We start from the raw sequence: 10,345 nt of genomic DNA on the forward strand, positions 1-10,345 counted from the left end.
ACCAACAGTCAGGTTTCCTCGCCAAATTTTCATTACCAGCACTGTGAGCAAACTGAGGGTTCTCCAGGTGCCTTACACTTCCCACTGACAGTTTCAAAACATGGCAAACTGCAGTTCTACCACAAAAAAAAGCAAACAAAACCCCACAGAGTAGTGCCTATATGTCGATCCTCCCTTCTTTATTTCTCTTCCATGCTCTCACTCTGATATTGCCTCATGAATATATACCAGCAAAAGCATTTACTTGAATGGATTTGAGCTTAAAACTAACCAAGTAAAAAAGTAAAGCAAACCTCAAGTAAACCTCAATGTGACCTCACTAAAAAGCCATACATACCTTTTGGCTGGGCAAAGGATGCAGTTATTTAGTGTCAGCTGCACAATATTAATGAAAATAATTAATAAAAAATTAATTATAAAAAATAATAACTCTCAAAGAGTTATACTGGAACACTCTGATCTAAACTGCTACATTCTCAAAGCTTTATTGAGAACTGGTATAGAGGGACTTTTGAAACCATGCTATTTTTCTCCCTTCTGGAGAAGCAGAATCACACTTATCTTCCTGGCCAAAGTCAGAACCCCGCTGAGCATCATCCTTAGTACTAGCACCTCCTCTCAACTGGTACTTCATATCAAGTACTAGTTGAGAGGAGGAGTTTCAGGTACAAGTTTAGAGGGCATTGGCTATTTGGCATTCACTCACCACACAGGCATTAAGCAGAATGTGATTTATTTTATTTTCAAAGCTGAATGAACTGCCATGAAGAAAGGCACCATTACTGTGTGCTAAAAATATCCAAGCACAGGGAGAGCACAGAGGAGTTGGTGCACTGTAAATTCATATTCCAACATATTGCACACTAACTTTCCTGTACAGACAAGCCCTTAGACTAATAGGCACCTGGGAGTCTTCAAGTCTGAGTGCCCAATAAATAAAAAGCCTATTTTATTTTATTTTTTTACTAGTGCTCTGGAACCAAGCTCTGATGTCCCTACTCAGACAATGCTTCCATTGAAATCAAGTCTCGGTCTATTATTAAATACTATTCCTTTTTCAGCTGCATGCTTTCCAGGTTAGAGGATAGGGAATTCATATCAAGTCAAATCATTAATCTCTGTCCAAGGGAATTGTGCAGACATTTGTTTTGATTTTATATAGGTACCTTGATACTGCTTGACTCAACAGACTTGTGCTGATGCCTACTGAAATAATTCCCTGCATATCCACCAACTTCCAACTCAGATGAACAGAGAACAAAAACAAAGCAGAACAAACAAAAAATTTTAAAGTTGGTCTCCTTCTAAAAACTGTTCCAGACTCAGATTTGTTTTGGACAAAGTCAAGGACTATGTTTGAAAATCATTAACACAGCTTTCAGTTCTACTCTCCCAAGCTATAGGAACACAGTGAACACTCAGAGCAGAAAGTGGTGTGTGTTTGAAGGCTTCACTGCACTGAGTTCAAAGTACCTTGAGGCTCAGTTGTGTGAGCTGCTTCCCCCAACCACAGCAATCCCCCATACTGACAGACAAGCTTGAGCAGAGCCCACTGAACTCAGTGAAACAGCTAGACAAGAAGTTAACTCACTGCCAAAAGTTCACAACCTGATTTATCAATTTCCCAATCCCAGTGAGCAGCCCTCTTTCAGCAAACCTGGCTACCCATAGCCAGGCACTACCCGGAATTATCTGCAATTCTGCAATTTTCTGCAGTGCTGCACAGCTGCAGGGAAGTGACTGCAGAGGTGAGGCTTAGGCTAACAAAGCAGACCTGTCCAGCATTTGTGTTAGCTCTAGCTGCAAGAAGCTGCTCAGATTTTGACACAAGAACTCCTTGAGGTAACCAGGCAGCACACAAAGGAAACAATCACATCCATGGTATTTTAACTTCCTGCTATACTTTCTGCTTTTTTAGAATGATGGGTCAATGACAAACATTTCCCTTCTAGGCGTTCACTCATTTATAGTGGTGTTCATGGTAAGTTTGACAGCTTTATCTTTTCTCAGCTACTTACAGCTGTGACTCCACTACTTTGAAGTCAACTTGGATTTGGTTGGAATGAAGTGCAGACATCAGTGACTCAGGTTTAGCGTGTCACCTGCATTTGTTATCTTGCAGTAGACAATTTAATCAATTATAGTTTTTTGTCTAGGCACCAGAACAAGACAAAAAAGCTGATCAGCATTTCACGGGGTTGTTTTTTCACTACTAGCAGGCCATTTAACGTCTGATAGACCATATAAAAAGGTCTTCCCAGGGGCTTAGAGTGTTTGGACTGTTCTTTTTATAGTGAAGAAGATCATTAATGAGCAAGCAAAAGTAGTGTGGAAATAGCTAGACCAGTCTTGTTGAGTTAATAAGAAGCTGTCATTCTGCTTCAGTACGTTCTCATTAAGCCTAGCAGTGTTCATGTCTAAGGAGACTGATGGTACAAATCTATTTTAATGCTCAATTTAATTCCTCAAGACTTGAATCAAAGAAAGTTTACCACTCCCTCTTTTCCCTTGACTTTATCTGTTCAGCAATTTCTGAGGAAAAACTGCAATATTTTCTTTCACAAATGCAGCTCAAAAGCTGAAAATCACATTTTTAAAAAGAGCTAGATGTACCTTGACTTGTCTGAACAGAAGAACAGTCACCACAAAACAAATTTTGTCCTCTTGTTCTCATAAAAGTCTATAAAGATAGACACCATATTATCATCCCATGCACATTGTCATGGAGTAGAGTCTTAAAATAGCTTAGTTGTTGGATTTAAGTGTCACAAATTAAATTCTCCATTGCTTAAATAGGATCAAGGAACAGATACTACCTATAATTGAGTAAGAAGGGCTCATCATGCAATGACGACAATGAAATCAGAAGTCACTTCTTGCTAAGAACAATAAAAGCTTTATTAACTCCTTAACTACTCTCCTATGCCCCACTTAATTTTTGTGCTCTGACTAGAATCTTAACTGCATTCACCTGCCTTTGCTGTTACTTTCTGCGCAGGATCAGTTACCTGCTGTTCAGAGCTTTTGTTGCCAGATCCATTTTTCTCTTGAGCAGCTTTTACTGCTGCAATAACTATTGCAAGGAACTGACTTAGTAGAAGCTCAGCATCACCCTGATGTCAAGAAAATGCTGATCAAATGCTTAAAATTATGCAACAGTGATCTTCATGTGACAGTGAGGTTCCCCTCAGCCTTGTCATACACCTCAGTTAAGATAAGATGTGGGGTAAAACATAATATCCTTGCTGTCCAGTTGCTGATGCTTGGTCACTGTGGGCTCAATCTGCTCCCACCATCACCTCAGATCAGGCCATGCTGGCACCAATGCAGCCTTTGGTAACTTAGGCCTAGCTTTAGGCATATGGAAGTCCAAGAGAAGAAAGAAGAAACAGATTAAAGAGAAGTTCATCAAAGGAAACTGATGGAAAAGAATCACATGTTCCCTTTTGTACTTAACATGTACAAAACTTTCATGTGTGTATCAGGCCAGAACTGCTAACACTGAGCAAGGCGAGTTCTCTCCTGCTGTTTTGAACACTAAAGAAAACAGTCCAGTGCATTAGTGAGGGAGTTTCTCTCTCTTATCTGTTATTCTCCAGCATTTGTTAGCTAAAGCTCTTAACTCTCCTGGCTACCCATTGCTCACACCAGGGAAGTTCCTGAAGCACACCTTTTCACACAGCATGGGTTTCATCTCATAGTTGATTTCTCTTTTCTGAGCTCCACACATAGGGAATTTCTTGTTAGTAAGCCTGTAACGACTGTACATCCCAGCTCTGAAAACTCCCTCCAGGGCTGTTTCCACAGAACTCATTTTTATGTTAGTTCCTTTTCTTTTCCTTACAACAACCTTCCAAGAAGTCCCTAGATCTTTCAAGGCAAAGCACCACTTCCTGCAGTGCAGATACTGTGGTAAGGACCTGAAGTTGCTGAAGATTTGAAATCTCAAATCTTGACGGTCATACAAAGGTGAAAAGCATTTAAAAGACTGAAAAATAAGTGAGAAAGATAAGGTACATCCCAACACACCAAAAATATTGCAGGATCCCAGTAATGTAAATAAACAGTTTTTACTATAGGCCATACTGGTTTTGTGGGATGCTTTAGAAACCCACTGATCTGAGATAACTTCAGAGAACTCTGCCATTATTGTAATTCCATGAGTGTTCCCCATTATTTGCTGTTGCAGATAGAGAGCAGGACAACTACAGACTTTTTCCCTCCCAACTACACATTTGCCAGAGGAGCACTGGTGATTTTCTCAGTGCTAGTACTCTTGAAGGTAGTGCAGCTTCCAGGATGAAGAAAAAGGATGATGTTAGTTAACTCTATAGTACATACCCCCCACCACCTCAAAGCAGATTTAGGCTGGTGCTAGAATCATACCTAGCATTATCACAATCTGCTCTGCACTGTGTCAGGGCACAGTGGTGACAGCATGAGACCACAGAGGCAGCAGCATGATAGAACTGGTAGAACTGACAGTAACTACCAAAAAAAGACTTGATCTGCATTTTTTCTAGTGAGGAAGATGGGGGCAGCAAGGCAGCAGAAGTATATAGCCTCTGAGAAAAATAAGACCTAAACATCCAGAGCAGCAAGCATACATGTTTTTATTGTTCCTGATACTTTCTGAAGCTGGTCAGCTCTGTGAAAAAGTAATTTACATACTTACTACAATATGAAATAATAAGAAATAAAATGTAAAATATTAGTGAGAAATATAAAACTATTAGTGAGAATTCACACAAGGCTTAAAAGCTTCTGAAGGATCAAACAAATGTAAAAAAAAAAAAGAACACTGTCTCAGGAAGTTTCCTTTTTTTGTTGTGGTTGTCATTGGGAAAAAATACCTTTAAAGTCTTCTCCCCATTTTGGTATTTTTATTACATAGCCTGCGTAATATAGGTTTGGCTTTTCTTAGCATATATTGTTGACTCTGGATACCTGAAATTGTTCTCCTGAAGTCAGTACTCCATACATCAAGAGGAGACTGTTTAGCAATATGCAATTTCCTTGCTCTTCCCTCTGCTCTTTAACCTTTAGTGACAATCATAAGATACATCAGCAAAACGCTGTTTTTCATGCTGCCATCACTGCTTCTTTCTAGCTGTCTCATCAGGGCCGGCCCTAGGTTGTACAGGGCTCCATGTGCCAGTATCACACACAAGCTGATACCTGACTCCTTCCTCAATTATCACTGAGTCAATAAAATCAGCCAGCATGGAGGAACTATGCAGGCGTTGTCTCCTTTCTGGAGACAAAGATACTGGAGTTTTTCTCCCTCAGGCAAGAAATAAGAAGTGTGAGATGTGATTTGTGATGAAATTCAGAACCACGCTAAACTTGCCTGGTTTCAGATTTCATTACCCCCACAGTAGAAGGGTTTGGCAAAGTAAGAAATTCTGCCAATTAAGAACACATAACATCAAGAATTCAGGAATCTTCCAGCATGCAGCAAGATGAGAAGTTTCAGCTTCGGTCAAGCTTTCTGTTGAGATTTGTTTAGGCTTTGCATTCTTACAGGGTTTTGCTTATGGACCATGAAGCTGTCAAGCAACTACAAATACCCCAACAAAAATAAATAGACACATTTCAGCTTTGCAAATGCTACTGGGCAACAGAACAGCTGGGAATGCTGTTCCTTGCAATAGCCTTATGCCAAAAAGGACTGGTGCACACTTAGAAGGAAGCTCAGAGCAGGATTATAGCAACTGCCCCACCTAAGGATGCACCACTTCCAGTACTGCTAACTGATAGTTTAAAGAAGAAGAGTTCATGTTGCTATGTTGAATTTGAACACCCTACATTTAACATCAGTTCCAAGACTCATAACTACATACTTGGAATTCATGTGTTTCTTTCTCTGCCCTTTCCTGACCAACATCCCATGGCACATGAGATCATGCCCCACAGCATCAATTCTTTTGAGACAAGAAATATACTCTGCACATACCTTGGGTAAGTTATTAATGCCTATACACTGCAGGAAGTATAAAAACAGCTGAGGCATGGATCTGGGCCTTTAATGTTGGGTGATCCCTGTGCAAATTTGTCCAGATATTGTAGGGAGGGGAAACAGGTTTTTAGAAAGTGAAGATCCTTCTCTACAAGAATTACCTCCTTTAAAATCCATGTGAGCTTTTAAGAGTCACACACTTCAGCGTTGTGCCTTGCCAGCAAGTTGTACCATGTATGCAGCTTTCCACACATCCTTGAAACAATGGCTCTCTCTGCTGGTGCCTTAACATCCTGTACCACAGGCCAGCTCTGCGGGAAAAAGCACTGAATACCCCCAAGCAGAATGGCTCCCTTTTTTCAGGAAGAATCCTGCTCTGTCCTCTCCAGGACTGAAGTTCATTCTTTTAATATAGGTTTCCAAAGTAGTGCCCTTAAAATATATATTGAGAGTACAATCTTCTACTGCTAAGGAATTGCTTATTTCTACAGTTTACTCTTGTATATTCAGCTAAATCTAGCAAGAAAACTGGGGCTTCGTCAGGAAGAGAGACAGATTGCTGTTTATAGATCCCCTTCCCTTTTTTATTATTAGTTTACTCAATAGTTGAGGTCTGATAATTGAAATCAGAAATGTTAATCCACCAACTTCAGTCCAGCTCACAGAATACATGCAAACTTGGATTTTAAATTAAAAAACCAATCTCTTTAATATTGCTGTCTCATATAAGACTTCAGGAGACTTTTTAATTATCATATCATTTACAGGCTCAATACTGGTTCAAAGCTTTGGAAGTACATCTGAACCTCAAATCTTCAATTCCAAAATATTACCCAAAAGCACCAAAAAGGAGGGAAATCCTATCATTCCCATGGCCATACTATTGTCACTTCTGCCTCTAGTAAGTCTTTAATCTTGCACCTTATTTAATCATTATTAAGGTATATTTAATAATTCTTTTAACCATCCTATACACGGAAGAAAATGAAATTTGATGTGACTATCAAAAATCCACAACTGAAACCAAAAGAGACTGCAACATCAAGTTCCAAATTTCGGATGAGAAAGTTAAAAACAATCACTTTTTTTTTTCCTCCAGCATCAAATTTAGAACTAGACTTATTCTCTCATCCTATGGTTTGGCTACTTTACTGAGACCAATGGCACTGAACCACAGCTGCAGCACAGACGATTAGCAAAGGAAATTATTCTGCACAAATCTGAATGTGGTCTAACATGATCAAGGGTTGATCTTCACTTTTACAAATTCTGACAAGCAAATGGACAGAAAACCTGAACCCAATATTGCACAAGTGGAAGCCTGTTTTGACCATACAACAGACTTTAGCAAAAAGATACAAGTTTACACACAGACAGAGGGTTTTTCTATTTCACGTTCATTTCTGCAAACAAGATTCAGGTTTTCACCGTATTTGTTTCTGTTCTAGTCAGGCATCTTAATTTAGTGTTATCACAGTGCCTTAATTGAGTAAAACATGTGAATAGAAATTCTCAGCAATGGTGCCCCACCAACAGCTGCCTCTGAGGGCCGTGTTCCCAGCCAGAAGGGACAGGCATTGCCTCCTATTTCTACCGTCAGAGACAGATCTCCTGTCAAGAGACCCCACTTTAAAACGCTTGACTGTGGCAGCATCTAATTACTTTAGAGGGCATTTTTGGAAGACCTCTTAAAACTATGACAGAGAGGAAAAAGAAAAAAACAATGTACCATAGAGTCATAGAATTGTTTAGGTTGAAAAAGATCATTAAGATCATTTAATGCAGCCATCAACCACACTAACAAGTCCCTAACTAACTAACACTAGCCAGTCCCCCAGCAAACCATGTCCCTAGGAGCCACACCTACACGCCCTAAGAGTGCTAATGCTTGGTACAAAATTCTTACATTCAGGTCCACACCTCTCAGAATCAACTGCCTGCTCTAAACCTATTCACCTTAAGAATCATGGAACGGCTTGGACTGGAAGAAACCTTAAAGATTGTGTAGTTCCAACCTCCTTGCTATGGACAGGGACATTTTCTATAGGATCAGATTACTTAGAGCACCATCCAACGTGGCCTTGAAGGGTTCCATGGATGGGGCAGCCATAACTTCTTGGCAACCTGTTTCAGTGTCTCACCCTTACAGCAGAGAATTTCTTCCCAATATCAAATCTAAACCCCCCCTCTTTCAGCTTAAAGCTATTACTCCTTATCCTATCACTACATGCCCTGTAAAAAGTCCCTTTCCAGATCAATTGTAGGCCCCTTGAGGTACTGGAAGGTCTCCCCAGACCCATCTCTGAGGAAGCAAAATAGAGCCTTTCCTTTTTCCAATGCTATTGATTTAAAAATATATCTTAGACCTATATTCAGAAAAACCAAACAGGACATCCCAGAACATACATACAGAACTTAAAGTGTGAAATGTCAATATTTGTAGCTTGATCTTCAGAGAAACTGAGCACTTGCTGCTGCTAAAGTGACTGAAAGCTATGGCTTCACATCTCCCCTAAACTAAAAATAAAAAGCAGACTATGAGTTTCTCAAATATTTCAAGATCTTTGGATGACAACTATTACAGAAATGAAACTGTAATTATTAAAATATTCACCTTTACTAAATATGCAAAGCATCTGCAAATGAGTCTTTGGATCTTCATTACAGCAAAAGAGAGAAAGGAACTCACCTTAGTAATGAGGAGACAAGTGATCTGCAAAGAGAGCAGCTGCAACCTGATAAGCCATTACAATTACACAGGTTGTTCATTAGATGGCACTGACAGGGTATTCTGAAGAGTTTCAGGGCTTACAGATGTGCAAAACATGTTGAGAGGTTAAGGTGGAAGTAAAGCAAAACCTCAGGATTTTTCTGCACCTTCCTAAGCTTTTTCTTAAGTGGAATCAAATCTAAATTTTGATTGTTCATTTTATTGTTACTTTCTCTGATCTTTCAGTTTTTAAAATACAGGATACAGAGCTTGAATCTGGAACAACAGTTGAGATCTCAGTCGTCAGGAAATGCAGGAGACATTTGGAATAAAAAGTAACTCTGAAATGCAGTATATAAGGAGACTTACCACTAAACACAGAGGAGGAAAGAAAATACCCAATTGACAGCAGCTTTGATCTTGTAAGTCCTGTGGCAGCAAAACTTCCTGCCCCTTCCCCTGTAATGTCTTTGACTAACTATTACTGTTAAAAACTGGTTTCAATCATGGTTCAGACACCAATGGCAATACATTAAGTGCTGTCTGGCTTGTGTTACAGATTGTGTCTGCTTTGTACCATCAGGATAAAGTTAAGGTGGCTAAACAATCGCTCACTTGCAGAAATTGTATACAGTCGATTCTCAAGTGATGTGTGTGTACACAGAAGTGCAGGCACTACTGACTAATGGTAGAACAGCACTGCTCCTTATAGCCCCTCCCGAGGACCTGCAGCACCGAAAAAGCACAGCTGGGGGAGCCAAGGAAAAGCTCTTGTCCCAAAGCACATTCTGAGGTGCCATCCGTTTTCCCTCAGTTGTTGTTCTAACAACTACTCAGAGGCAGCACAAAGCTCACAACTCACCTGTCTCATATTGCAGTTTGTCTCTACTGGATAGCATGGCCTTCTACCATTTGTACCCAGTAGAGATTGAGTTAATTGCAAACATTTGATCTAGACAGACAGACAGAAGCAGTCAAGCCTTTAGGAAAGCAGTCAAGGCATCAGTAGTGTTGATTAGGACAAAATCATGTGTTTCAGATTAATAGCTGTGTGCATGAAGGTCTTAATATTTTCTCCCCAGTTTTTCTGTCTGAAGTCCATTACAGTCCTGATGATGCATCCTTTCTGACCATAACAAATGAAACTTCAAAACCAGTTTTTTGGTGTATTTTATTATTTAGGTGGAGTAAGAAACAGAAGAGGGACAGAAAGACCAAGAATATGCATTTTAACAGTCACCAAGTTATATAGTTGGGAAAATTATCTTACAAGATTTAGATGAAGCTGCAACACTTGGGTCCTATTTATTATTTGTTCTCATGCTTACCTGCACTACAAAAAAAATCTTACATAAATATAAAAATATTGACAAAAGGACCACATTTACCTCTAGACTGAAATGTTTGTTCCCTGAAGGAACAATCACCACAGTATCTACAACATTCCAGTTTTCCCTAGCTCAGGCCATCTCGCCTCCAAGAGCCACACCAGGCAGTACCTCTCACACTGCAGCAGGCAGGAGAAGAGGGGCTGTGGAGATGAGAAATGGTGCTTGCAGGTGCTGGCAGGGACTTGTGCTGAAGAAACTCCCATGAAATTAGGATAAAAAAAAGAGAACAAAGACTTACCCAGTGCGTCCTTTCTGGCTGTGGCTACTGCAGTCCGGCAATTCTGC

At 39.9% G+C, this 10,345-nt stretch overlaps 1 protein-coding gene across 2 annotated transcripts in view; it reads right to left on the reverse strand.

The window, feature by feature from the left end:
• The window catches only part of ALS2 (alsin Rho guanine nucleotide exchange factor ALS2), a 221,407-nt gene that overhangs the window by 208,212 nt on the left and 2,850 nt on the right, over nucleotides 1-10,345 (reverse strand). The window contains exon 1 of one of the 2 annotated variants that reach the window (XM_064434043.1): nucleotides 10,299-10,316. The exons of the other annotated variant lie outside the window; for it this stretch is intronic. The gene's annotated coding sequence lies outside the window, so the exon portion shown is untranslated. Of the gene's footprint in view, nucleotides 1-10,298; nucleotides 10,317-10,345 lie in introns of those variants that run through there. 2 annotated transcript variants of the gene reach the window in all.

The sequence above is a fragment of the Passer domesticus genome, chromosome 10 (assembly GCF_036417665.1).
Source record: "Passer domesticus isolate bPasDom1 chromosome 10, bPasDom1.hap1, whole genome shotgun sequence".
In the NCBI taxonomy this organism is placed as follows: Eukaryota; Metazoa; Chordata; class Aves; order Passeriformes; family Passeridae; genus Passer; species Passer domesticus.